The sequence below is a fragment of the Lissotriton helveticus genome, chromosome 8 (assembly GCF_964261635.1).
Source record: "Lissotriton helveticus chromosome 8, aLisHel1.1, whole genome shotgun sequence".
Classification (NCBI taxonomy): domain Eukaryota; kingdom Metazoa; phylum Chordata; class Amphibia; order Caudata; family Salamandridae; genus Lissotriton; species Lissotriton helveticus.
This window is the reverse complement of record NC_136069.1, coordinates 1,489,677,027-1,489,703,460: the sequence shown is the minus strand read 5'-3', so window position 1 is coordinate 1,489,703,460 and position 26,434 is coordinate 1,489,677,027. Positions and strand designations below refer to the sequence as shown.

Genomic DNA, 26,434 nt, shown 5'->3' with positions numbered 1-26,434 from the left:
TTGGCTAATGTCCCTGTATGAAACATCAAAGGTGGACATGGCAAGGTCCTGCAGTAAACGCAATCTCACTTTTTGGAATTTGTTGGTTCAGTGGAGATAGAATGATCACCAGGACAGCCCGGGTTTTTTTTTTTCTTTCCTCGGTGTCGATGAATATGCCTATACACTCCATGGCCCTGGTTGTGGCATCGCTAAAGATGGTTATCAACGAAGCTGGTTCAGCAGGTTGAAATCCGGCTAGATGGACTAAAACTTCCTTGAAAGCATCTTCCGCCAATCTGGTACATATGTCCTGGGCTTGGGTAAGGAGTATGTTCTTGCCCCATGCCTAAAGGACACCCAAGGTGGTCGGTGCTTTTTCTTTGGAACGAGGGTCTGGCAAATGAGGACAAAAAAAAAAAGAAAAAAAGATGGATGATTAGGATATCTTCTTCAAATAGTGAAAGAATATAGCTTGAATTACTATGGTTGGAGGGTGGAGATCCAGACATTGACGTGAGAAGGATGGAGGCAGGGTTACCTTTACACATTTCATGTAGAAGTTTGTTAGCAATGGGCAGTTGATGAGTTTTTCATGAGCACTGCTTTTTGCAAGCTGTTGGAGGAGAAAGGTGGCACTGCAGTATGTTGTTCAAGTTAAGGACATCTCTAAATGAGGACTGCGTTTTTTGTCTGTCTCCGATTACTGCTTTAAAAGGCTGACAATAGCCCAATGAGGAAGCTCACACTTCACTGCGTACATGTTGCAGATGCTCCGGCTTGGAGCCGGCCCCAGTCTTACCTATTGTGAGAAGAATCACTTTACACAAAGGTTGTGTCTGGAAAGCAGCCTGAGAAGGACACTTGAAAGTGAACCAACTCAAGTGGATCCACATCCCATGCCTAGAGAATATGTAAAATATTTTTTAAAAGTGGGACTCAAACCACTCCTCTTTCTTCAGTTTCAAGTTCTTCTTGACCCAGTAATGAAGCACTCTGCAGAGTACTCAAAGAACTGTTGAGTATTGGTTTGGCTTTAGGGCGGTGTGACCAATGCAGCCACACTGGGAACTGACCTGGATCGAGGGCACTGACTTCGGGGGGGGGGGGGGGTGCTGTGTTTAGCAATAACATACAATTTAAAAGCATCTGCTGCAGAGTGCCTTGTGCTTTAAGCTTTTGGGCACAATAAAAATGTCAAGATTAATGTTCCTGCTAGAGAGAGAGAAATCAGAGTTTTGTCTAGTGGCAGTTTCACCATAAAGTAGCACAGAGAGTTAATACACCTGCTGCAAAGAACAGATATGTATTTTATGTGGATAGCTGGTTGGATTATTAAAGCCAGCCTCTACCAGCACTAAATTAAACGTATGCAAGAGCATGGCTATGGAGGGATGAGGGGCACTTTTGCCGGGCGATAATAAGAAAATCCGAGGAGGAGGTCATGGGGGAAGGGGTGGCGCCAAAAAGATTGTTGCATTTGGCACCATCTATGCAAAAGCCGGACCTGGTTGAGGAACTATGGCTTGTGACTGACTGACAGCAAGTTTCCCAAGGATGAGGGTCATCATCTGTAGCCACTTCTTGTTGGAGGATTTGAGGATCTGCCTGAAGAGCCTAGAAGCCTTCCTGCCCGATGAGAAAGGGAATGAGTGTGCCTGAAAAGTCTGTATCGGAGGAAATGCCTGTTTGTATTTCCAATGAGGAATAGCAGAGAAAGTGGACAAACCAAGAGACTGTGCCAGGAGAATCCCCATTCTATGATAGGGTTTTCACAACCTCTCTGCGCAGTTCCATAATGAGCTGGGTCATCTTTATGCCAGACACTTATCACCTGGCAGCCAGCTATAGGTTGAATAATCTGGTATTGCTGCCAGCGACTACAGGGCTGCCACTGACCCAGAGATCACTATCAGAAGATTTGGCCTGATGGTCGCAACTATCCCTACTGAGCACTGGCCCGCAGATGATATTGGAAGGTGCCGCTGCTGTAAAGACTTGCCTCCCTGAGTCCATCTTCCTACTTCATCTGCAAAGGCCACTGCCATGGTCCCATATAAAAAAATCCATGCTGCGAAAGAGGGAAGGTGAGGCTGCATCCACCTCACAGTCCGATTGCTGAGAGCATTCTTGCAGGTAAATCACATGGCTTTGCCTGCCAGAAGATGGGAGACACAAAGAGGTGTGGGCAGATTCATTTAACATTTTGCACTTTTTACTGCAAAAGAGTTCATTTGAAGTTTTATCAGAAGTATACAGTACACATGTTGGACACAAACAGAAAATCACATTTTGGTCCATTATATACCGGTTTAGGTGTGGTATTATCTAAAGTTACTTGCGTCAACCTAGTTATTGCTGTAGAGTTGCACATAGCGGATTGTTCAATACCAACTCCATCCATAGCAGCCCTAAGTAAAAAAAAATCTTTCGTTTTTTTTCAGCATGTTCTTCAGAACCTATCCACCATATTGAAGTATGCCCAGTGGGTGAATCAAGACTTAGGGCCTTACTATGAGTACTGCGGTCCTAGGACCGCCGCACTAGCGGTGGCAGTCTGACCACCGCCACCACTGTGGGTCAACCTGCAGCATTTCGAGTGTGGCGGTTGGACTGCCACAGGACTGCCACACCCACCAGGATCCAGGTTCCTGTAATGTGGCACAGTGGAATAGGGTAGGAATATGCTGGTGCTGTGGCACTTCTGAGAATATCCCAAGTTGCTTTTCCACCGCACATTTAATGGCGATGAGCCTGCCATGAAAAGTGTGGGAGAGATGTCCCCCTGCTGCTTCTGGTTCTGGGAGTGCGTGCAAGGTGGGCATATGTTGTGCCCCCCTGCTATTGCACCCCCACTCCTGCACGGTGTGGCATGCACAACATGGTGGGCACCATGCAGGAACTTGCTGCAGGTGCTGTCATGGCAGCGGTCTGCTATGAATGCTCTCCTATGGGCCTAATACAGCTTTCACCATAAGACAGCTGCTGCACTCCCCAATTGCCCTGGATTATAATCATAACCTGGAGGGTGGGCTCACCACAGGCTTGGCGGTCCTCCTGCCAGCACAGCAGTGTGGTGTTACAGGAGGACCACCAAACTCGTAATAAGGTCCTGAGATCTTGCTACAAAACAAACTGCAAATACTTTAAACATTTGTTATTCTGCAAATACCTGGGGATCCTGGAGTGGCGGCCACCAGCTCTTCGATGTAAATCTCCAAGCGTAAGCTTTTCATGCTCCTTGTACGCAGTTGCCTTCCATGACTTCTGAACAGAGTTAATGGCGTCAACAAAGTCAAGATTGTATATGTAGGGTTTTGGTGAAAACCTACAGGAAAACAATAGAAACTGAAGTGCAAACCACTGAAAAAACATTACATTTCAAAGCACAGAAAACAATACTCCTCTTGATGAAATATTCTGTAAGGGTCATACATGTATTTTAAAATCTGATTTCAAACAGATTTCAAATTCATTTTCCCAACCAGTGTTCAGAGATGTGTTGTGTAAAAGTGGATTCATATCTCTCACTCTATATGTGTGTTATGGGGTTGTCTAATAACGATTTTGTTAAAAATTTCTCTGAACTTCAAGATGGAGACAGAAAACAAAAAAGTACCCCATTATCTCCTCCCACACACGTGGGTCAGGCCTGCACCCAACCCCCCATTGCACACATACTTTGGCGGTCCGCAGTGTGGGTGTTGGCTACAGGTCTTGGCCTGTGGTCAAGTCCTGTGCCCAACCACGCCGCATGGGGCCAACCCCCGCTGCAGTGAAAGTCATAAAGGATTTCAGTTAACTTGTTGTGAGTGATGTAATATGCAAGGCCATACACAGTGCATGGCAAGGGCACACATTCGTCTTTTCAATGACTATATATTTATCATATGTCAAGGTATGAAAAAACAAAAATGGCCTCACTTGTAAAAGCAGTAAAATGATTTACTGCATATACCTTATATGTACACGAATCACAGGGACAATGCCATTCTCTAGTCCCCCTTCAAATGCTTTTATATTCAGCAGGAAGAAGTGAAGAAATGCCTCCCATGCAAGGGACCAAAGCACGTGGGCAGTAATGAGAACTTAATTAATATTTTGCTCCAGTGCAGTGCTTCTCTATTGATGTCAATCATAGTGCATGTAGGCTGCCTCTGCCAATATATTAGTTATTTCCTGATCTCAAAACATCACCATATATACACTGCCTGATCCTGAAAAGAAAATATGGAAAGGGCCAGCATGCAGGAAGACAGGCACATAGTTGGAGATATAGGGATGCATTACACATGCAGAGCATTTTCCTTCATTGTGCCTGCCGTACCTTTAAAAAGGTGCGCCCGGTGCAATGAAGAAAAATGCACCACATTATGGGGAATGCGATGCCCCTAGAGCAGCTGCGAACATGTGCTGCCCCGGAGGCAGTGTATTCACGTGAAATACGGATCAGCTGCTCTAAAGCCGCTCCGTCTTTCACTGTGCAGGGGCAACCCACCTGCACTTTTAAAGGGGACTAGTGATCCCCTTGCTGACAGGTGCAGTCACTGACTGCACCTGCCGACAAAGGGGATGTCTGGGGGGTCCATAGGAGCCTCTTTACCCCCTGCGAAGGGCTGCTACCAGGAGGCGCACTGTCTGCACGTTCTATGGGCTTCTTTGCTTCTGTGTCCACGTCGGTAATACGATGTGGGTGCAGAAGCAAAGGGGTTCCATCATTTGCATGGGGCATGCCCCCATGCACATGAGGAAATGCCCCCTTGTAGATAGCACTGGTGCTTTATGTGCGTCAGCGCTATTGGTATTACAGAAGTGGCCATACAAGCGTCTGCAGTCCCTTCTGTAATACAAAAGTGCCCTGCAGGCGCACAAAACGAGCCCAAATGCCCGTTGTACCCCTGCTGCACTTTATGTAATATGGCCCAAAGAAGTCAAACACACTTAGCGACAAATTCACTTTAGAGATACTGATCCACAGGGTGTACATGCCAGTGGCTTTCCTACAGTGAAAAGTCCTAAAACAACTAAGCCTATGTACTTCAGGCATGTCACAATCAAGGAATGTATTGCAGAGATAGTGTTTTTTACTAGGCCTGGGCGGCTCCGTTCGCGGAGTTTGTGGAGTTTTCTGCACTCTGCACTCTGTAGAGCTCGTGGAGTGCAGAAAACTCCCCTTCACGATGTGCAGCAGAGTTTTTTTCCACTCGCAAATGGTAAGTTCGCAATCGCGAACAGTAAGTTCGCGAACGCGCGCTTCCACTCAGGTAGTATTTCTACAGGAGCGGCAGAAATACAAGCACTAACTGCAGTTCGCACTGCACTCTGCCAAACGTGGAACTTCGCAGAGTTTTTTTGTAACTCCGAAAACTACGCCCAGGCATATTTTTTACACCGAATTTCATAGGTTACGAAAATAATTTGAATGTTAAGAATGTGTGTATCAGCAAAGCCTCAGGAAGTATACAAAGCCCTGGCAAGTACACTAACACCTATCCTAGTTGAAATCTTCAATTAACTGATTGTGACAGGAGCTGAAATGCCTGAATCATGGAAAGATGCCATCATCACGCTAATTCTGAAACCAGGCAAGTGCCCCAAAAATTGTGATTCATACAGGCCAATATCGCTTTTAAATTGCAATTATAAGATCTTCGCGAACATTATGGCTGATAGATTCAATGGGGTGATATCTGAGCTGGTACATCAAGATTAAAAAGGGGTTCATTCGAGGAAGATCGTTGAAGGAGCTGACTTACATGCTGATTGGCTCTATAGATCTGGACACTGCCTACGAGCTCCCACTAGCAGTAGTTGCATTAGACACCACCAAGGCTTTTGAACTGGTTAACTGGATTTATTTACAAGCTGCGGCCAAGTCTCTAAATCTTGGGACAAACTTTTGTATAGCCCTGGCAGGTTTTTACGTTGCACCAGAAGCTAGGGTGCTGGTTAATGGGTCCCTGACAAACTCTGTTTGGATCACCAGGGGCACGAGGCAAGACTGCTCCTTGTCACCACTACTGTTCAATCTGTATATCAAACCTCTAGCCAGAAGAATCAGGAGGGTCCCAGATATTTTACCATTTCAATACAACGGTTGGAGAAAGAAATTAGGTTTATAAGCAGACAACATACTAATCAATACAACCCACCTGCAGTAAACCTTAAGCTGTGCCATGACTTCAACGGCAGACTTTGGGAAGATATCAGGCAATGACATCAAAGACAGATAAGACAGAGATTATAGCCTGGAACATAGAGGTAGGGGAGGAGGCTAGCAAATGAGATACCTGGGAGTTAAGATCCCTCACGATATTACCAAACTTACCAAGGTAAACTTCGAAAAAGTAAGGAAAGAAGTGGAAGTCCTATTGAAGATCTGGTCTCATCTACTGCTCACCTTATTTGGATGAGTCAACTTGGTGAAGATGATAGTCCTCCCAAAATTCACCTTTCTCTTTGATTCAATTCCCCTACCCTTTAAGAAGGAATGGTTTGTTAGGATGCAAAGTCAGATCAGCAGCTTTATCTGGTCTTCTAAAGGGCCACGAATAGCATGGAAGACGATGAGAAGGAGGGCGGAGAAAGGAGGGTTAACATTACCAGACCTGCTTTTTTAATCTTGGGCATTCTTATTAAAGAATGGAAAAATGCTGTTAAATACATCCACAAACTCAGAAATTGGGAGGCTATTGGCGGTGATGCTGAGGCAGGAGGAAGGGGGAATGAGGCTTTAAGGACAAATATGCAGATCCCAAGTACTTTAAAAAGGTTAGGCTAAAAATCTTAGGGGGTTTGGCCGAGACATGGTACAAAATCAAAAAGGTCCTAAAACTTCTGCACTTCAGCCTACTTACCCCCTTTTGGGATTCTCAGGGCTCTCCAGAATGGAAAAAAGATGTGATGGCAATGCCACTATGTGAGGCTGGTATAACAAGATGTGAGCATATAATACACGAAGGTCACTTGATTATATGGGAAATGTGCAAACAAATGACAGACCATAAGGTCTCAAGTTTCAAGTTCCTCCAAATACAGAGCTGGTATCATGCTCCCAGCACAATAATGGGAGATCAAAATGAATATGAAGATAGACTTATGCAGGGGACCGTTGTGAAGAGAGAAATAGCTATGCTGTACTGGCTGATGGTTGAGCTGGAGGATGGAGTTTTCACCTTGCCAGTGGAGTTGTGGTGAAGATGCTTGCCAGAGATTTGACTGGAGCACCAATGGCAAGTGTCTATGTCTATGATGTACAAAATAGTAAAACCAGCATATCTGAGGTAAAATCATCTTTTCACCATCCACAGGGCCTATTGGACCCCGCGGAGACTTTCGAAGTTTGGAAAAGGAGGTGATATGGTGCTATATCCTAAGGTATACATGTATATGTGAATCAGACTAGGTCCTCCTAGCTGCTCAGCCAGAGTAAGAGATGGTGACGGAATGTTGGTGTGACTGTGAGGAATGGAATGCCTGGGTGCCTGTGTGGATGAGTGGTGACAGTTGGAGATGGGCTGAGCAGCTAGGCAGGCTTATTGTTTTTGTACTTGCATTTTCCTTGCAATGTTGTTGTATTATGTGATTCCACCGCTTCACACCCTTTATTGGTTGGGACGGCATAGTCTTCTGGTGGGTGTACATCACAGGTTCTCACTTGCATGAGGGTGGTTCTGATCTGGGTGGGTGGTTCTCTTCTTCTTGTGTTGTGTTAGTAAGTCGCCCTGCGCTGCACGTCTTATAAGTTTGCCGTGTGTAAGTCACCCTGCGCGTCACATGCTGTCCTGTGTAAGTCGTCCTGCGCTTCAGGTGTTCTCCTGTGTAAGTCGTCCTGCGCTTCAGGTGTTGTCGTGTGTAAGTCGCACTGTGCGTCACATGTTGTCCTGTGTAAGTCTCCCTGCGCTTCAGATGTTGCCGTGTGTAAGTCGCCCTGCGCCTCACTGTGTGTACCCTCTATGTGGTCCATATTGTGGTACACGTGTATTTGTAGTGCTGGTTCACCCTAGTTGTCTGTTTCTGGCCTCGGGTGTTTGTTGTGGGGTATGTGCATCCTTCAGTACATCTCTTTCTTTTGTGTTATTGGGAAAAGATGAGGTTATTGCTTGTTTGAAATGTTTAATTGCTGTTTTTCCTTCCCAATTCGATATTGTTTGATGGTTTATATCTAATTAATCTTAACAATTTTCATGAGGGAGGATGGAGGATTTTGATGCATGTATTTAACATGTCATATTATGGCCATCTTTTCTTGTTTGCTTTGTTTTATCTTTGGTGATGTTTTGAATTCATTCTCATCCCTTAGTTATGAACATTATCACCTTTTTGTGTATAGTTCTTTTCTTTTTAAATTGTAAGTTTTGTTTTCATTTTAAAAGGAAAGGGATAATGTTATATCCTAAGGTATACATGTATATGTGAATCAGACTAGGTCCTCCTAGCTGCTGAGCCAGAGTGAGAGATGCTGACGGAATGTTGGTGTGACCGTGATAAATGGAATGCCTGGGTGCCTGTGTGGATGAGTGGTGACAGTTGGAGATGGGCTGAGCAGCTAGGCAGGCTGCTCCTGGTGGGGCTGGCATAGGAGATATGGGAGCTGGGTTAAGAGCTGTTACATGGCAGATCCTTGTTTGATACCACTTGACATGGATTAATAAAGAAGACTTTTAGAACTTACAACCTGGCTATCAGTGTCTTCCTATACAAAACACAACAGATGGCTTGTCCGAAATGTGGCAGTATGAATGAAGACGACATGCATATGTTTTTGCACTGCCCAGAGATCCAGGTGTTCTTGAATGACGTGAGTAGAGCTTTGTCTAGCATGCTAAAGATCCAAATCAAAGTAAGCGTTTTGCTGATTATTTTTGGATGCTTAGACCCACAACCAAAGATTAGGAGGAACTACGCAAAGCTGGTTTTCTATGCCATATTACTGGCACACGGAGAGATCTGTAAGCAAAGGGTGGCCTCTGCCAATCCTCAATACAAGGATTGGCTACGTTCTGTAAAGTGTATAGTCAACTGGGATATGTCAGACAAGGGACATAGAAGGCATGAGTTTTGGTCTCTCCTGCTGAGTTGGCATGAGCAACATGATAGAGAATCAGATCGGGGCCCAATGATTAAGCCTTTAAAAAACTCTTGTTCTCAACTCTACTTCTTTTGACCAATGACTTATCAAAAACAAATGTTATTTGTGTAAAGCCGGTTGCTAAATACCATAATAATTGGGAACCTAGACTAAAGTTACCCAGCACATGTCCAGTTCAAAGATAAAAATCCTGCAGATTTTTATACTATTAAATCTTTACACAAAATATACTTGTGCTGAAATGATACAGTGCATAAGATTTCAAAGATATACTGCATTAGATGGCGACAACACTCACTGTGAAGGGTCATATAGGTAATTCCATTTGACATGTTTGTACATCTTAGCATTGATATTTCAGTTTAATTCTTTAATTCTTTAGATGATAAAAACAAGTGACTTTTTGTTCTATATTTTGATACCATATTCAAGTTAATAAGAATTCGAAATAATAGAGCGGAATTAAAGAGGACATTTTGGGGATTGTTTTTACCAACTTGGGCCACACGTGTAGTTTAATTTACTACAAAGAAATTCCAAAATATTAAAAAATATATATATTAACATCTGCTGAAATTTTATCTAGAAGCCCTGCAACAATGGCAAAAGAGTAGTGAAACATCACTTTTTGTGATGTTCATAAGAACTCATAGGGGCATATTATCAAGGGGGTTTATCTCCGCTTTTTTGGCTTTAAAAGCCAAGAAAGCGGAGATAAAATTATCTCCCTATTCCCTAGCTGTCGCTAACACCAGTTAGAGACAGCTAGTAGGAGATAGCGACCATCTTGGGCACCCACTTTGCATGTCAGTGATATTTATCACTAATGACATGCAAAGTGGGCGTGCCAAGATGTTAGCGACTGGAAACAGTCACTAACATCGCTATCTCCTATTACCAACTTTCGGAGATATTCGCGCTAAGCGCGAATATCTCCAAAAGCTAAAACCTGCCCTGAGCAGTTCTTAGCCATGTTATCCAATGGGAGGTGGATAACATGGCTAAGAGCATTAGCTCGGTAATGCATGAATATCGCTGACTTTTCAGCGATATTCATGCATTGCGGCCGATTTTTATCGCATTTGCGATAAACCTTGGTAATACCAAGGTTTATCTGCGATAAAAATCGCCGCAGCTCAGCGGTAAATTTTTGTCTCTAACCAAGCAATAGCGATATTTATCACTATTGCTTGGTAATATGCCCCATGGTTTCTGAGCTGGAGCATGAAGATGAGATTTTCTTCCCAACGAAACATGCCCAGTGCCGGCCCAAAACATCATGGACCCAACCAGGAAGAGTCTTGTGGCAGTAACTTGTAAAACATTCTGGCAATGCTGTTCGTACTGTTAATTACATAAATTGAAGAATGAACCTCAAATCAAATGGAAACCAAAGGCGATATCATGAACTTAGTACACACGAAAAATCTGGAATAGTTTTGGAACCTTGGCTATTACACCAACAGTCATAAATGGGCCAGAATACCTACTTAAACTGCCTCTACACAAAGAGAGACCAAGATTTGTCAGGGTGTATTAGCATATGTGACAGATTTGCCTGCAGAAATTCTGAATGAGGCCACAACACCTTGCCCAGTGCCTGCTCTGCCACTCAACACCATGTCACACTTACTGATTTGTTTGTTCTTGCTGCAGACCTACATCTCCTTTCCAAGAGGATCTTAGCATCTGATTTCTGCATCTTTCTCTCTGGATGGCATGCTAAATTGGGCTTTAGAGTACTTTTTCCCCCAATTAGATTAACTATGCAGCTGCCAATCAAAAAGTAAGCTATTCACTATAAACTACGCGCTCGCTGATGTACATGTATTTTGTTATAACATAAAATTATTGTGAAGTGAAAAGATTAATTTGAAGTGCTCACAGGCACACATACATTGTAATGGAGGTACTAAAATGTGCATCCAGGTAGAAAGATTCCCTACCCTTTGAAGTACACGTTGGCTATTTAACCTTCTAAGGTCTCAACTCTTACTCTCCTTTGTTCACCTGAGTATTTGAATACCTAGATTCCCAATACAATAATATATTGTGTATTTCCATTAATTAAGAATAGGATATGGTAATTCAGCAGGCTCCGTCACTAAATTGCCCTCTTTTAATGTTCTGCCTTACGCACCATCAGCAACCTTCCTCTACAGTTTTCAGATAGGCTCTGTGCGTTATGAATGAAGAAACATTTCTAAAGCTTGTGGTTTCCAAGGGGGCCTCCCAGCCTACATAGCAGAATAGTATTAACCAATCTTACATAAATGTACAAAATGACTCAGTTTTTAGGAAGGCTCATTTAGAAATAAAGAGGTGGTCAGAGGTGGAGTTAATGGTTCACTGTAGAATGATGATGATTCCTATAGACTGTTTTCTTGTTTCTATGACCCTAAGACCTAGGCTCCTGTTCCTTGTCTTCAGCCAATTGATGATTTAGTTAGTGATTTTATCTTAGGCTTAGCGGACAACATCCTGGATATGGAGGTCTACACATGGATAGATAGCAGGAGCCCTCCGCTTATTCTTCCATGATTGAATCATTTGGTTTCTCAACATCTGAAGTCACCAGTCATTGAGGCCACTGAGCCCTGGTACTTGTTGAAGCCAGGGGCTGCTAGATTGTGGCATCCTGTTTCTGATGTGAGGAGGAAAATACATTCAAGAGAAGTGCTTTGCAAGAGAAGTGATTTGTTGGCTTGGATTAGGGGACCCTTTCTACTTTAATGTAAACACTTTAGCTCCAGGAGGCCTTCCATAGCAAGAAGTTTGAAGACAATGCAACCCAGTGGAGGAGCACCTCTAAGCCATGATTTCTCTTCCACTTTTTATCTTTAACATCTGCCCAGGATGGATCCCAGTGCCCTAGGTTATTTTGATGGAGCTCCCTCTGCAAGAAAATCTTTATTTGGTTGTATGTCAGAACCAAGCGGACATTTGCCATGCCTCCCTTAACATGTGATCGAACCACGAATGCGTCTTTACAACACATTCCTTTACCACACATTCTTTACAATGACTTGCCTTAGGGAAAGAGCTGGACTTTGGAATAAGATACTGTACTATTCCAGCTCCAGTGCGCGCAACTGTAGAGAAAGTGTTGGACTTAAAGTCCAACATCAGTCCAACAACGCTTTCCTTAATGCAAATCGTGGTAACGACTTGCATGGAAAAGCAATGTGTCATAAAGATGCTGTTATGGTTCGGGATTGTGCTGTTAAGGCACAGCACGGTCCAAGCAGTGATGTAAAGGGTGTTTCTCCTTCATTTTTGTGTTAATGGCCTTTTAAACCCAATCCCCATGTAAGAATGTATGTGGTAATTGTAAAGCACAAATCTAGACAAAAGAAAGTAGAGTGCTCTGCAGGGCAAAGATAAAATCACTGTGGACAGTAGAGGTGGCTGCCTTCAAACAGCGAAAGTGAGGTGTTACTGCATTTTGTTGTAGTATTCCTTAAAGAAGTCAGCCTTCAACTCCTTCCCAAACTGCGGCATGATTGGGGCAACTGTTGCAACCCCAACAGATATAGCATGATGCCTTGTTTTTGAGTTCTGCACTTCTTAGTCTGTATTCGGATGGTTCCCTGGGTGCACATGTGCTGACAGCCAGCAAAGAAGGAGAGTTTGTCAGACCCACAGGCAGGGTTGCCAACCATAAAGACTTTGTAGGTGATGTAGCTCCATGTTCTAGAACAAGCATTCTACATGACATCCTCGATCTATACCACAAACTTTGCATGTGTAACTTAACATGTGGCCCATTTCACCAATCCAGTTTTGGCAGATAGGATCCATTGCACTGCAAAAATGACACCCAAAAGTAGTCTTTGGATAAACTTACAATCTTGTAGAATTCTTAATTTTTTAAGAATTAATACAACTACTTACATACATGTTCCTTTAGACTATGTCTCCAAGAAACCTCTACCAGTAAAATAGTTAACAATATGTTCTGGGCCTTTTAGCTCGGCTCCCGCAGCCCTCCGGCCTGATCGTCTATCCTGTATCATATCCTGTCCGGAGACGACGCATTATCGTAGAATTGGAGACGGGACACCTCACTTGCACTTATCGTTTGGCCCGGAGGTTTTGACGTGCAGCGGTTCCGAAGTTGTGCCCTCCGCCAGACCGGGGCCTCCGTGGAACCTAGACCGGGACCTAGCCTGTGGGATCCGACGACTGTCGGCCCCGGTCGAGAGAGTGAACCAATGGTGAGAGCCGTTGTGCGAACATCCCGGCGATCCTGATCCGGGCCTGCCCTGGTGGCCGCGAGGCTGAAGTGGGTGTGATGCACCGGGGACTGTTTCTGTGAAGGGGTCCCCCCCGCCGCTGCTGTGTCCGGCGGCTCTGGACCTCTACGCCCGGACTCTGCTTGTTTGGGGCGCCGGTGCTGGCGTGGGCGGAGACCCGCATTGGGCGGACATCCTTTCTGCACCAAGGCTGCCATTGCTGGGAGCCCCCCGGAGCTCTGTAAAGTCCTACATTTTGGAATTGTTTTTGAGAGTTGTGGAGGGTGGCGACTGGGCTGACTTCGCGAAATGGCGGCCAACCATCTGGAACTTATATCGCCTCGTGGCGGCGGGCTTGGGTTGCCTGATTGCGCGGGGGTCTGGTCTGGTGAGCGTGAGCCTACCCTCAGAGATATCCTGGAAGCTCTGCGATCCCTGCGCGCATTCCTGGCCCCCGATGTCCCCGTGAGCCCGCCACGATCTGCCGCCATTTTGAGCAGCCGTTTCTTCTTGCCTTCCTCTTGTTTCAGAGACTCCATTGCCTCGCCCCCCTCGACTGCTGCAAGTGTTGCCGCCGCTGATCGACGATCATTTGGTGTGCCGTTGACTGTGGGGCTCCCTGCTTTTCGAGGTTCTGACCCCAGGGACTTGGTCATTGTGCCGCGGCTCTGTTCGGCTGGGATGCCCGGGAATATTGGTGGACTGCCGCCTGCGCCTGCACCGATGGCGTCGCATTTGTCTATTGCAGAGAACCCCTCACTTTCCCAACCGTCGAAACTAATCTCCTGCTCTTCATCACCCGTGCTGCGCTTGCTGATGCTCATAAACTCTCTACTCAGACTTTTGTTCACATGCGGACCGATTGACCCCCCCTGTCTACATGGCAGTGAATTTTTTTTTCAATTGTGTGCTGGTCTTGTATTGAGTAGCTCACTTTACATTGTCATGTGGTGGGTGGAATTTGTGGTTCGGAAGGGATGGGGTTGATATGCGCGACTCGTGGGGACTCTTGTTGTATGACTTTGTGGCGCGACTGTTTGTACCCATAGCGCGGTGGGAGGTCCTCTCCTCTGTAAGTTTTATGGCGTTTGAAAGGGTGTCGTCCTGGTCTGTTTTTGCTGCGATTGTTGGGTTGGGCGGAGGGCTGCGGCCGACCGTATTGATTTCTGTTCTCATGCTCCTCCCTCCTGTTTTCTCCATTTATGTTTATGTTTCTTTTTGTCTCGTTCTTCTCTCTTTCTTTCTTGCTATATTTCGGGTTCTGGTTTAGGGCGACAGGCACGCTGTCTGAAGGGTAGGCCATAGCCTTCTACAGGGGTGCAGGGTGGGATGGGTGGGTCGGGATCTATTTGTTGTTTGTTTTATGGTTCTATGGCCCTTTTGTATCTCTTTATAGTAATGCCGCGTCTGTCCTTGCATCCCGTGGTATGTTCGGGGTGGGGTATGTGGCGTCGTCGATCCTCCTCTTCTGGGTTGGTTACTTTTCGTCTCGATTGCTGTACCCTCCTTGTTACGGATGCTCCTGTTTTCTCCTGTACTCTCGCCGCGGGACGCCTGTTTCGGCGTGGTCTTCTTTCTTTCGTTTTTGTGTTTCATTTCCTTTTATCATTTTTCCCCTTTGTCCTCCTCTCCTCCCCCTCTTTCCCCCTCTCTCCCCTTTCCTGGCCCCCCCCCCCCCCTTTTTTCCTAGAGGTCACTATGACGGGTTAGTTTTGATGTAATGTTTGTCCGATCCGTCTGTCCTGGCTTGGCTGTGGTTTGGGTGGTGGGCATGTAAAGATGATAATGAACACGTGTCGATTATGTCTAAAATGTCCCTGTCTCCCGGTGTGTACTGTGTTGCCTCTCCTGTATTGCGGCCCCATGCCCCCTTAGTGTCGCTGAGGATGGTTTTGGGACTTCGGACGCCTCTATATTGAAAGTGAGCCTATCGTATTCTTTATCCCCATATTATAAAATTAACCTTTTTTTGCTCCTGTTTTTTGGCCGTCTGGTTCCTAGGTGTTTTCCTCCCCTTTTTACGATTGTTTTGCCTTTGCTTTTTGCTGATTGAATATGTATTGTTTGCCTTGGAACCCGTGACCGCTTTACATATTGCTGCCGGCCGATTTGGTTGTAGGCCTAGAATTGTATATCCTTTTGATGCTAATAAAGGTTTAAAAAAAAACAAACAAAAAAAAAAAACAATATGTTCTGACACTCATCATTACAACATTATATTTTACCCTATCTATTCTGTTGTCTCAGACAAGCAAAACTATACCGCTACCTGCAATGTCAAAAATATCCCACCTAGTGCTAGATCATCCTCCCACCTGTAAAGAGCCAATGTTAAATATTCTGTGTCCTGGTCGACCCACAGGCCCTGGAAATAGCTGACTGTGCTGAAAAAGTGCTTCAGTAAAACATGTGATGAGACACAGAGGCAGCAATGTATGCAGGCGCAGTCAAGGGATTTCCAGACTGACTCATAACCAAAACACTAGCCACAAAGCTCATTTTAGGAAGTTAGAAAGAGTAACAGCGAATAACATATTCATGTGGCAACATTATGACTGATGTGGAAGTAGGGAAACAGAATTGTGCATTCAAAACATTTTGTACCTCTTGTGACCACTTAAACTCTAAGCAAAAAAAGTGCTGATGTAGGTCTCCAGGCTAAAGGTTATACTCGATTTTCTGCCATCTTCTGCATATCATCAGATACTTATAAACCTATTCTATACTGTTCTTGGAAAAAAGAAATGTATATATATATATACCCAAAATCTATAAGAGCAAAGAAAATCCACCTGGCAGGCCCATAATATTAGCATGTGGCAGTTTGATGGAAAATGCGAGTAAATATGTGGACTACTTCCTTCAGGAACATGTGCCAACTTTGCCGTCTTTTATTTTAGATACAGGAGATTTACCACGTAAATTGGAAAATGTGGTTTGGAATGATGATTTTTTGCTCATATCATTGGGCGTTTCCTCATTATATACAAGTATCCATCACAGGGATGGACTAAAAGCAGTAGATCATTTTTTAAAGAAACGTCCAATCTGTTATCTAGAGCATAACAACATGTTGATGGCAATAATAACTTTGTGCCTAGAAAACAATTATTTTTTGTTTGCAAAACAAGTGTACCTGCAAATCAGGGGCGAGGCAATGGGGGCCTGCTTCTCCCCCAGCTATGCTTGCTTGCATATGGGGTTGTGGGAGGAGCAGGTCCTATTGTCAGACAATAATGAATTTGTGAACAACCAGATAGTCCGTATGTACAGATACATTGATGATTTGCTATTTATATGGAAGGGTACAGAGAGTGAGGCTCAGATCTTTATTGACTCTCTAAATGTGAACAATATGAATTTAAACTTTACCGGCCACATTAGTAAATCTTCTGTATTTTTTCTTGATGTAGAGATTTTTGTTTCTGAGAACCTTTTGAATACCAGGCTGCTTAGAAAAAGCACGTCCGGGAACTCGGTGCTACATGCAGAAAGCAACCATCCGGCACATCTGATGCACAGCATCCCCTATGGGGAGATGTTGCGGATTAGAAGGATATGCAGCCTGGATACTGACTGTTTCAAAGCTCAGTCAGAGTGTGGTTCTAGATTCATTGAGAGGGGATACAGTCCGAAAGTGATTGACAAAGCCATGAATAGAGCTAATGCACAGGGTAGGACTCAGGCACTGGTAACCAGAAGCGTTGTTAATGACATCCCTAGTGGGGAACAACCTTTGAGGCTCATTCTGACATATAGTAACCAGCATCTTGCTATTAGGAAAATCATCAGCTAGAATTGGCCTCTCATCAAAAATGATCCCACATTGGATGAAAAACGTACGCGCTCTCCCAATTTAACCTTTAGGTAGGCCAGTGCTATGAGTAATACGCTGTTCTCCAGCAGTCCAGAGGTAAAAGTGAATTCCTCATGGAATATGGGGAGCAAGGGTTTTATCAAATGTGCCTCCTGCAAGGCGTGCAAACAGGGTGTGAACAAGACAGAATATCACATCCCTTTTAAGAACAGACCCATCAAAATAGACAAGAAATTAACTTGCAAGACGGAGTTTGCGGTGTATGTGCTGGAGCGTCCTTGTGGCCTACGGTACGTGGGTAGTACCAAACTCCAGTGCCACAAGAGGATACTCCAGCACATGCGCGCAATTAAGAATGGGGATGAATCGTTCCCAGTAGCCCATCATTTTGATGTATTGCATGCCAAGAACCCCGATGAGCTCAGATACTATGTGGTGTACTGTATCCCACCATTAAGACGAGGTGGCGATCGCAATGTGAAATTGAGAAAATTGGAAACCAAGTATATACTTGAAATGGACACAAAAAGTCCTAATGGATTGAATTCCAGCGAAGATTTTTTTACTTATTTATGAACATGATTGAAAGTCTCTTTTTAATATATTTATCTACGCTATGTGTCCATCAATGAACAATCCTTGTTGCTCGTAAAATAAGAAGTACAGTATTTTAATCTCTATTTTGCACATATCTAGTTTTAGGGTTAGCACATATTTTAAGAAACACTATGCACTTTATTGCGGACAAATAGCTGTGAATTCCCACTTGGGCCTTATTAGAGCTTACATACTGCCATGATCATAATTGAAGCTGCTATGATCCACTGTATATGGAGTGGAGTGGTGTGGCTCACTGGTTAGAGGAGGCAGACCCGGAAGCAGAGAATGGCCCGGGACCAGGGTTCAATTCCCGACGCTGCAGGGTCGCGGACCAGGGTCAGCGGACTCGATAATTCTCGCCACGGTGCCCACTCTAACCAGGGAGCACACTCGGCAACTCTGGGCATTAGCTTGCCTCATCTCTACAACGGCCCCCCACATTCGCCGGGGATGCCTGGTTTCACCTTGGAGATACCCAGTAGGGACCATCTCACAGGGATAGCCAGGACGGGTTCCCCAGCGGTCTACAGCGCCACGACGCCTCAGGGCAGCAGTGCGCTTTACAAGACACATACATTTACATTTACATTTATATAGTATTGTTTTATCTCATTGTTAGTATTCTGAGATATGACCTAATTTTGCCTATTGGAAGAAATTTGTACATAGATTTTAATTAATCCTGTTTGAGAAATATGATTTCTTTTGGCTAATGGATCAAATTGCTTTTATCATGGATATTTATTATAAATATTTATTGATGATTTGTACGTAGGATTTGCATTGTTTTGCACAAACAGATAATGTATTTTACAGCTACTTTGAAACATGGCAGGTTAAAAGTCTTTTGTCCATGTCTATTTTCACATTGTTGCGCTGTCAGTTTAAATCTGTTGCCTGCCCCATGTAACATGTCATGTGATCAAGGTCCAAGTAGGACCGAAACGCGTAATGGCGGCGGTGCTGGGCGAGAAAAAAACAATAAAATATTCAGCACGCAATTGGGTTCGCCTCGTCTCTTTTGGAAAACGAATTCCTGTGGTGTGAGACGAGTACAAGGATATATATACACGCATTACTTACTCAGAGAAGATGCTTTCTGGGAGATGTAGGACTGACAGAACTACATCAGGTGAGCGATCACATGGCTGGGTAGGTGTGCCTTTCCAATCAAGGGAGGACTGCAGAGACATTTGAAAACGGCAGCGTGAATCAGATTCAGTGTAGCAGTAGCATCTGAAGAAGACAGTTAAGTCGAAATGCATTATGCCAAACTGCATTCCAATTAAAGATCTTTGCCTGGATTTCCTGCGTGTGGCCCCTTCCTTCTGCTTGCTGGAGGTTTTGTGTGGATATGTTCGCGTCAACCAGAGACTCGTTAAGGGGCCCCGTTCTATCAAGTTGGCTGGTGCTGTTACTGGTGTCTGCGCAGGCAGTGTTTCGTCGCCCAAGGTATTGGATTGCACCAGCCCACCTCCCCAGTATAGGTCCAGCAAGGGACGCTGTCAGCAGGCAGCTCATGACTGCATGAGAAGTTTCGGTTTATTAAACCAGCTTACGACCTGGCGGATTTGTGCCTAAGAGGTTGGAACGTTTGTGGGGACCCAGGGAGGTCTGAGGATTGCAATTAAACTGAATTCAGCGCGCCTGGATCTGCAACACACTGAAGCCACATGGACTTTACATTTCCATAATTCCCCACGCATTACTTACCCAGAGAAGATGCTTTCTGGGAGATGTAGGACTGACAGAACTACATCAGGTGAGCGATCACATGGCTGGGGAGGTGTGCCTTTCCAATTAAGGGAGGACTGCAGAGACATTTGAAAACGGCAGCGTGAATCAGATTCAGTGTAGCAGTGGCATCTGAAGAAGACAGTTAAGTCGAAATGCATTATGCCAAACTGCATTCCAATTAAAGATCTTTGCCTGGATTTCCTGCGTGTGGCCCCTTCCTACTGCTTGCTGGAGGTTTTGTGTGGATATTTTCGTGTCAACCAGAGACGCGTTAAGGGGCCCCGTTCTATCAAGTTGGCTGGTGCTGTAACTGGTGTCTGCGCAAGCAGTGTTTCGTCGCCCAAGGTATTGGATTGCACCAGTCCACCTCCCGAGTATAGGTCCACCAAGGGACGCTGTCAGCAGGCAGCTCATGACTGCATGAGAAGTTTCGGTTTATTAAACCAGCTTACGACCTGGCGGATTTGTGCCTAGGAGGTTGGAACGTTTGTGGGGACCCAGGGAGGTCTGAGGATTGCAATTAAACTGAATTCAGCGCGCCTGGATCTGCAACACACTGAAACCACATGGACTTTACATTTCCATAATTCCCCATGCATTACTTACCCAGAGAAGATGCTTTCTGGGAGATGTAGGACTGACAGAACTACATCAGGTGAGCGATCACATGGCTGGGGAGGTGTGCCTTTCCAATTAAGGGAGGACTGCAGAGACATTTGAAAACGGCAGCGTGAATCAGATTCAGTGTAGCAGTGGCATCTGAAGAAGACAGTTAAGTCGAAATGCATTATGCCCAACTGCATTCCAATTAAAGATCTTTGCCTGGATTCCCTGTGTGTGGCCCCTTCCTTCTGCTTGCTGGAGATTTTGTGTGGAGATATATATATATATCTGTATATATATATATATATATATATATATATCTGGAAACAACAAGTACGCCATAACATCCTAAAGGAAAGAACACACGAAAATATTCAAAGCAAAGTGCTTTATTTGTGCCGATCCCCCTGCACTGACAGACGTGTTTCGCCGACTGGCTTTATCAATATATATATTCACTGAAAAAACAGTAGGTTTCAGAGACGTTATAGTTAGAAATTAGCATTTAAAAAAGCTTTGAAATTCACTGAAAAAAACATAGATTTCAGAGACGTTTTAGTTAGAAATTAGCATTTAAAAAACCTTAGAAATTCACAGAAAAAACATAGGTTTCAGGGGTGTTAAAGTTATCCGGACATTTCACTCTTACAAAACCATAGAAATTCGTCCGTTATAGTTAGTTCTGCTAACTATAACTTGCGCTCCCGCAATGCACTGCTGATTATGTCACATATTACATCATTCATGGCATGGTCAGTGACATCAATGATGACATCACTGATGACATCTCAAATGACATCACTGATGACATCAGTAAACATATACAGGGGTGAATCATACTATACAATGACCGACGCCTTTCGGGCGGAAAATAAAGTACAGGAAAGGTGTTTATATTGTCCCTCCTATTAAGGCAAGAACTTCTTCATGAGGAATTTCTTTGCTTCCAATTTGAAAGCGGCCTTGAAAGAAATCCTTCTAATTTCGGGTGTAAGAGAGTTCCAGATCTTAGGAGCAGATCCAGAGAAAGTTCGGTGGCAAGTTCTTTTTTTGAGGAAGGTCTGTGGTTTCAGGAGGTGGGGATTAGCACCCCTTGATGATCTACCTCCTCCAGATAGTTCTAGTTTTTGTGCGAGGTAGGTAGGAGTTTTGGAGTAGAGGGCTTTGTGTGAGAGGCAGGCAATCTTCAGCTGAATTCTAGCTTCATAGGGTAGTCAATTTAGTGATTTTAGAACGGGAGAGATGCGTGAATTACGCTTGGTGCCCATGATCAATCTGTCCGCTGCGTTCAGAGAGGCCTTTAGGGTGGCCAAAGAGTATTTAGGGAGTACACATAGCATGGCACTGCCGTAATCAAGTCTCGGTAGGACAATCGCTTGGACCACTTGCTTGAAATCTGCTTGCGGTAGAAAAGGTTTCAGATTCCTGAGTGTTCTTAGGAGGTGGTTAGTTCCCTTGCACACGTTGCTGATGTGAGACTTCATATTCAGATGCTTGTCCAGAGTAATTCCTAGGGATTTAGCTGAATCGATGATGCGGGGGGAGCAGTTGAAGGCGGTTAGATGATTCATCCATAGGTCGATATTCGGAGTATATTTCGGAGAACAAATGAGAAGGAATTCTGTTTTGGAGGTGTTTAGTCGGAGGTGGTTCATAGTCAACCAGTTCTGGGTAGTCAGGAGGGTAGAGTTGAGTGAGGTGATGTCCTCCGGAGAGGAAATTTTCAAATATAGTTGGGTATCGTCTGCATACATGTGGAATCTAATGTCTAAGGAATTTAGAATGTTAGCTAATGGTTCCAGGAGCAGATTGAAGAGAATGGGAGATAAAGAGGATCCTTGGGCAACCCCCATGCTGACAGGGGATGGCTGGGAGAGTGAGTGGTTCGCTTGAACTCTTTGGGTTCTGTGTTGTAGGAAGGAGCCTAACCAATGCAGCACCTGACCTGAGCGGCCTATCCTATGTTCCAGAATAAATAGGAGGTTGTCATGATTAACAGTGTCAAATGCGGAGGCGAGATCAAGTAGGATAAGGAGGTTGGCTTCATTTTGATCCAGCATTGTTAATATATCATCAATCACATGAGTGAGGGCTGATTCGGTGCTATGTCCACTACGAAAGCCAGATTGATGTTGGTCCAGGAGGTGGTAATTTTCAATGTGTGCACATAGTTGTGATTGTACGTATTTCTCCAGGAGTTTGGCAATGGTAGGTATACTAGAGATAGGTCAGAAGTTGTTAAGATCTGTGCTATCGGCTGTGGGTTTTTTCAATATAGACGTTACCTGTGCTTCTTAGAGGCATACTGGGATCAAACCTTGTGACAAGGAAGCATTGACTATCTTTGTCCACAAGAGGGTCATTTCGTCCTTAACCAATTTGAAGATGTTAGGTGGTAACGGGTCATTGAAATGATTGGACGGGTTGATAATCCGCAGAACCTTTTTGATATCATTTTTGTTAAGGGGGAAAAGGTGTCCCAGGAAGTGTTGTTCTTGATACCCCAGCTAATTGTTGAAGTCTTGTCATGAACAGCCAGTAGGTGGCAATAGTGCCTTCCTGGCTTCCAGATCACTGATGATAAGCCTATGTTTCTCCATAGAAAAGGCAGTCAAATCAGCACAAGAAGGAGGTATGATGTCTGAAGCGAAGTGGTTAGGGGCTGCTACCGATTGTTGTTTAACCGGTTCGAATAGTTTCTTGGGTCGATTCGCAGCTTGGGGTTAAGTTGGGTTCTGAAGTAGTCCGCCTTGGCTGTCTTGATATGTTTGTTATATGCACTTCTTGCAGCTCTAAGGTTTTTTAGATTGTCAGCGGATGGGGTTGTTCTCCAGGACAGTTCAAAGGCCCTTAGGTTACGCCGTTCAGAGTTTAGGTTGCCACTGAACCATGGTTTGGAAATTTTTGTAGTAAACATTTTTTTGTTGGAGAGTGGCCATCATATCCATAATATTGGAAATAGAGGAGTTGTAGAAATCGGTGAGAGCATGTACTTCAGATAAGTCCGAATGTGGAGAGAGGGCCTGATTGCAGCAGGTAGCTAGTTCAGCTGTATTGAAATCTCTGAGATTTCCTTTCCCTTTTCCATAAATCTGGAGATGTGGAACACCCACAGCAACACCTATGGAATGCCCCTTCAACGCAAAGTTCTGTGTATGAAGGGGTTGTACTTACAAGGAGAAAACCATGCAGTGTGGCTTTTCCTCTCCTTGTAAATATGAAGGAGTGCTTGGCATCATCACTAATTTACAAAAAGTGACGTACTGGTGGCGCTGGTTGCTTGTAAATCTGCCCCATAAGTGCTTAGGCATTGGCAGACTGATACAATAAGAAAATAGTGCTGGATGGGTGATTGAAGAATTGCATGAGACTGACAGGAGGTATCCTACGCTGCATGGGTACTACTTCAGTATTTAATGGAGTGGACCAATAGTATGTATTTGCTTAGAAATTTGCAGGGATTATGCACAGAATATTTTATGTGTACTTGTGTTGGTGCCCAGGTCATTATATAAGAATACCACTAGTAACTGGAATGATGACAGTGCTGCAAACAGAGTGAACACTTAATTTATAAGTTCTTACGTATTGGTGGAGTGATAGGATAAGTAGATAGTGGTAGATAAGTGATTAAAGAAGTGCATGGGATAGACTGGACGATTCCTACACTGCATGAGTACTAACTGGGTATTTAGAAGGGTGTATAAATAGTATGTAGCTATTTAGAGGTCTGCTTGGATAGTGCACACAATATTATAGCTGTACTTGTGTTAGTAGCTAGGCCATTCCATAGGTTCATGACTAGTAACTAGAATAATTACAGTATTACAGAGTGTATAGCGTATTCATAAGTGCTTAGGTATTGGTGGAGTAATAGGATAAGTAGATAGTGGATGGGGGATTGGAGAAATGCATGGGACAGACAGGAGGATTCCTACACTGCACAGGTACTAACTGGGTATTTAGAAGAGCATATCGATAGTTTGTAGCTGGTTAGAGGTGTGCATGCGTAGTGTACAAAATATTGTACCTACACTTGTGTTAGTGACTATGCCATTCCTTAAGTATACAACTAATAACTTGAGTAATATCAGTGTTGCAAAGAAAGTGTGTGCTGAATTTATAAGTGCTTAGGTATTGGTGGAGTGATAGGATACGTAGATATTGCTGGATGGGTGAATGGAGAAGTGCATTGGACAGACAGAAGGATTCCTAGACTGCATATGTACTAACTGGGTATTTAGAAGAGCATATCAATAGTATGTAGCTGGTTAGAGGTCAACATGCATAGTACACAGAATATTGTAGCTGTACTAGTATTGGTGTGTCTATGGTTTTGAGAATGGTAGTCTGTATCTTAGGGTGTGAGGAGATGCATCAGATGATCAGGTGGATGATGTCATCAGTGATGTCATTTGAGATGTCATCAGTGATGTCACTGACCATGTCATGAGTGATGTAATATGTGACGTCATCAGCAGTGCATTGCGGGGGCGCGAGTTATAGTTAGCACAACTAACTATAACAGCCGAATTTCTCTTGTTTTGTACGAGTGAAATGTCCAACTAATTATGACATCCATGAAACTTGTGGTTTTTTCAGTGATTTTCTGAAGTATTTTTAAATGCTAATTTCTAACTATAATAGCCCTGAAACTTGTGCTTTTTTCAGTGAATTTTATATACATGTATTTAATCTCCTCTCACTCGTACAAGGAAGGAATCAGCAATCAGGTTGTAGTTTGAAAGTATTTAATCTGCAAATGATGTGATCCACTCGTTTTGGCTCGTCCGGACCTTGATAACGATACAATACGTAATTGTAGCATCCTTATTTAAATGTACAAATGCCTAAAGTTGCCAACATTAACAAAGGATTACATATTACTTTAATCCAAAAAGCTGGTGGACATATTGACCTGGTCACGATGTGAAAATTCAGGAATTGATACAATAAAGGAAAAGAAAACGAGTGTTAATATGCACACAATGTCATTTCAGCATATATTGCCCCATGACCACCATACCTGTATGTCCGTCAACATGACTTATTCATAATAAACATACTTAGGATTGCAAACATCAACATAAACAATGGACTACACATTACTTTAAAGTGAAAGGCTATCAGCCATATTAATCTGGGCATGTTGCGTTTTATAATGGTTCTTACATGAAAGAAAAGAAAAACAAGCATTGACATTTCCAATCGGTCTCGCTTTTGGGACCTTGTAAGTATTTAGTTATGCAGCACAATATCCTTGGTGCAACAACATCAAGTGTTGCATGCCTAAACGCTTATAAGGTACAAGGATTAGCCATGCAACAGCTGTTGTTGTTGCACCAAGGATATTGTGCTGCAAAACTAAATACTTATAAGGTCCCAAAAGGGAGACCTATTTGCTATGCCAATGCTTGTTAACTTAGAAAACTCAACCCTTGGTTTATGGAATGTTCTAATAGCATTGTTGTTCTCATGTCTGGATGCTTCACCAGTTGTTAAAGTCCCTCTTTTTTGTCATAAGGCCTGCAACTAAGGCTTACAACTCATCCTTTAATAACCAATACACTTGGCAGCAGGCTGTAAGGCTATAGTGGTATGTTTTAGCAAGGGAGAATTTCACTCTCATGCGGGTTCAAACAAAAACATAATTCATTCAGAACCTTGAACTCTTTTGTATGAAGATGTGGTATTAGGCTTAAGCACTCTCTGCAACCTGAGCAAACATGTGAGTGGAAAACTAGTGAACACAAAAGAGCATTAGCAATATCAACCATTCGCAATGAGGAACTATTGCTAGCCAACTCGCTGGTACTTATTTCACTCCGCTCGTACAGGTCTCTACAGCAGGACCTCAGCCAACTGACCCTTCTTAATAGCTCCATGAATCACACATCAGTGTAAATATATGTTCACATGGTACGTATGTACACCGAGTATAATTAATCTAATGGGAGATCATGCTGTATTAAAAGTTGACAAAGCATTCATAAGATGTGGGGCAGCAAGAAACTCTTGATTCACTAAAACAACATGGCGTCCACATATTATTTATAAGTAGTAGTTCTCCTAAAGCCAACTTGCTGCTAGAGGTCTGGCAATATACGTGGGGAGCACGATAAGAAGACTGAAAGATAGAATGGTAGAACACTTCAGAGCTCTGAAACAGGGAGATACACGTTACCCCATTGCATCCCATATGGTAAAAAACTATGATAGTAAGGAATGCCATACTTTTAGTTATCATGGGATTGACCACATTAAGCAGGACCCTCGAGGAGGAAATAGACTATTAACATTAAGGAGAAGAGAAGTGATGTGGTTGATCAAATTGAAAGCCGTCGAATGTGGTCTGAACATAGATCATGAATT

At 43.7% G+C, this 26,434-nt stretch overlaps 1 pseudogene; it reads right to left on the bottom strand.

The window, feature by feature from the left end:
- The window catches only part of LOC144773917 (dipeptidyl peptidase 1-like), a 128,938-nt pseudogene that overhangs the window by 79,764 nt on the left and 22,740 nt on the right, over window positions 1–26,434 (bottom strand).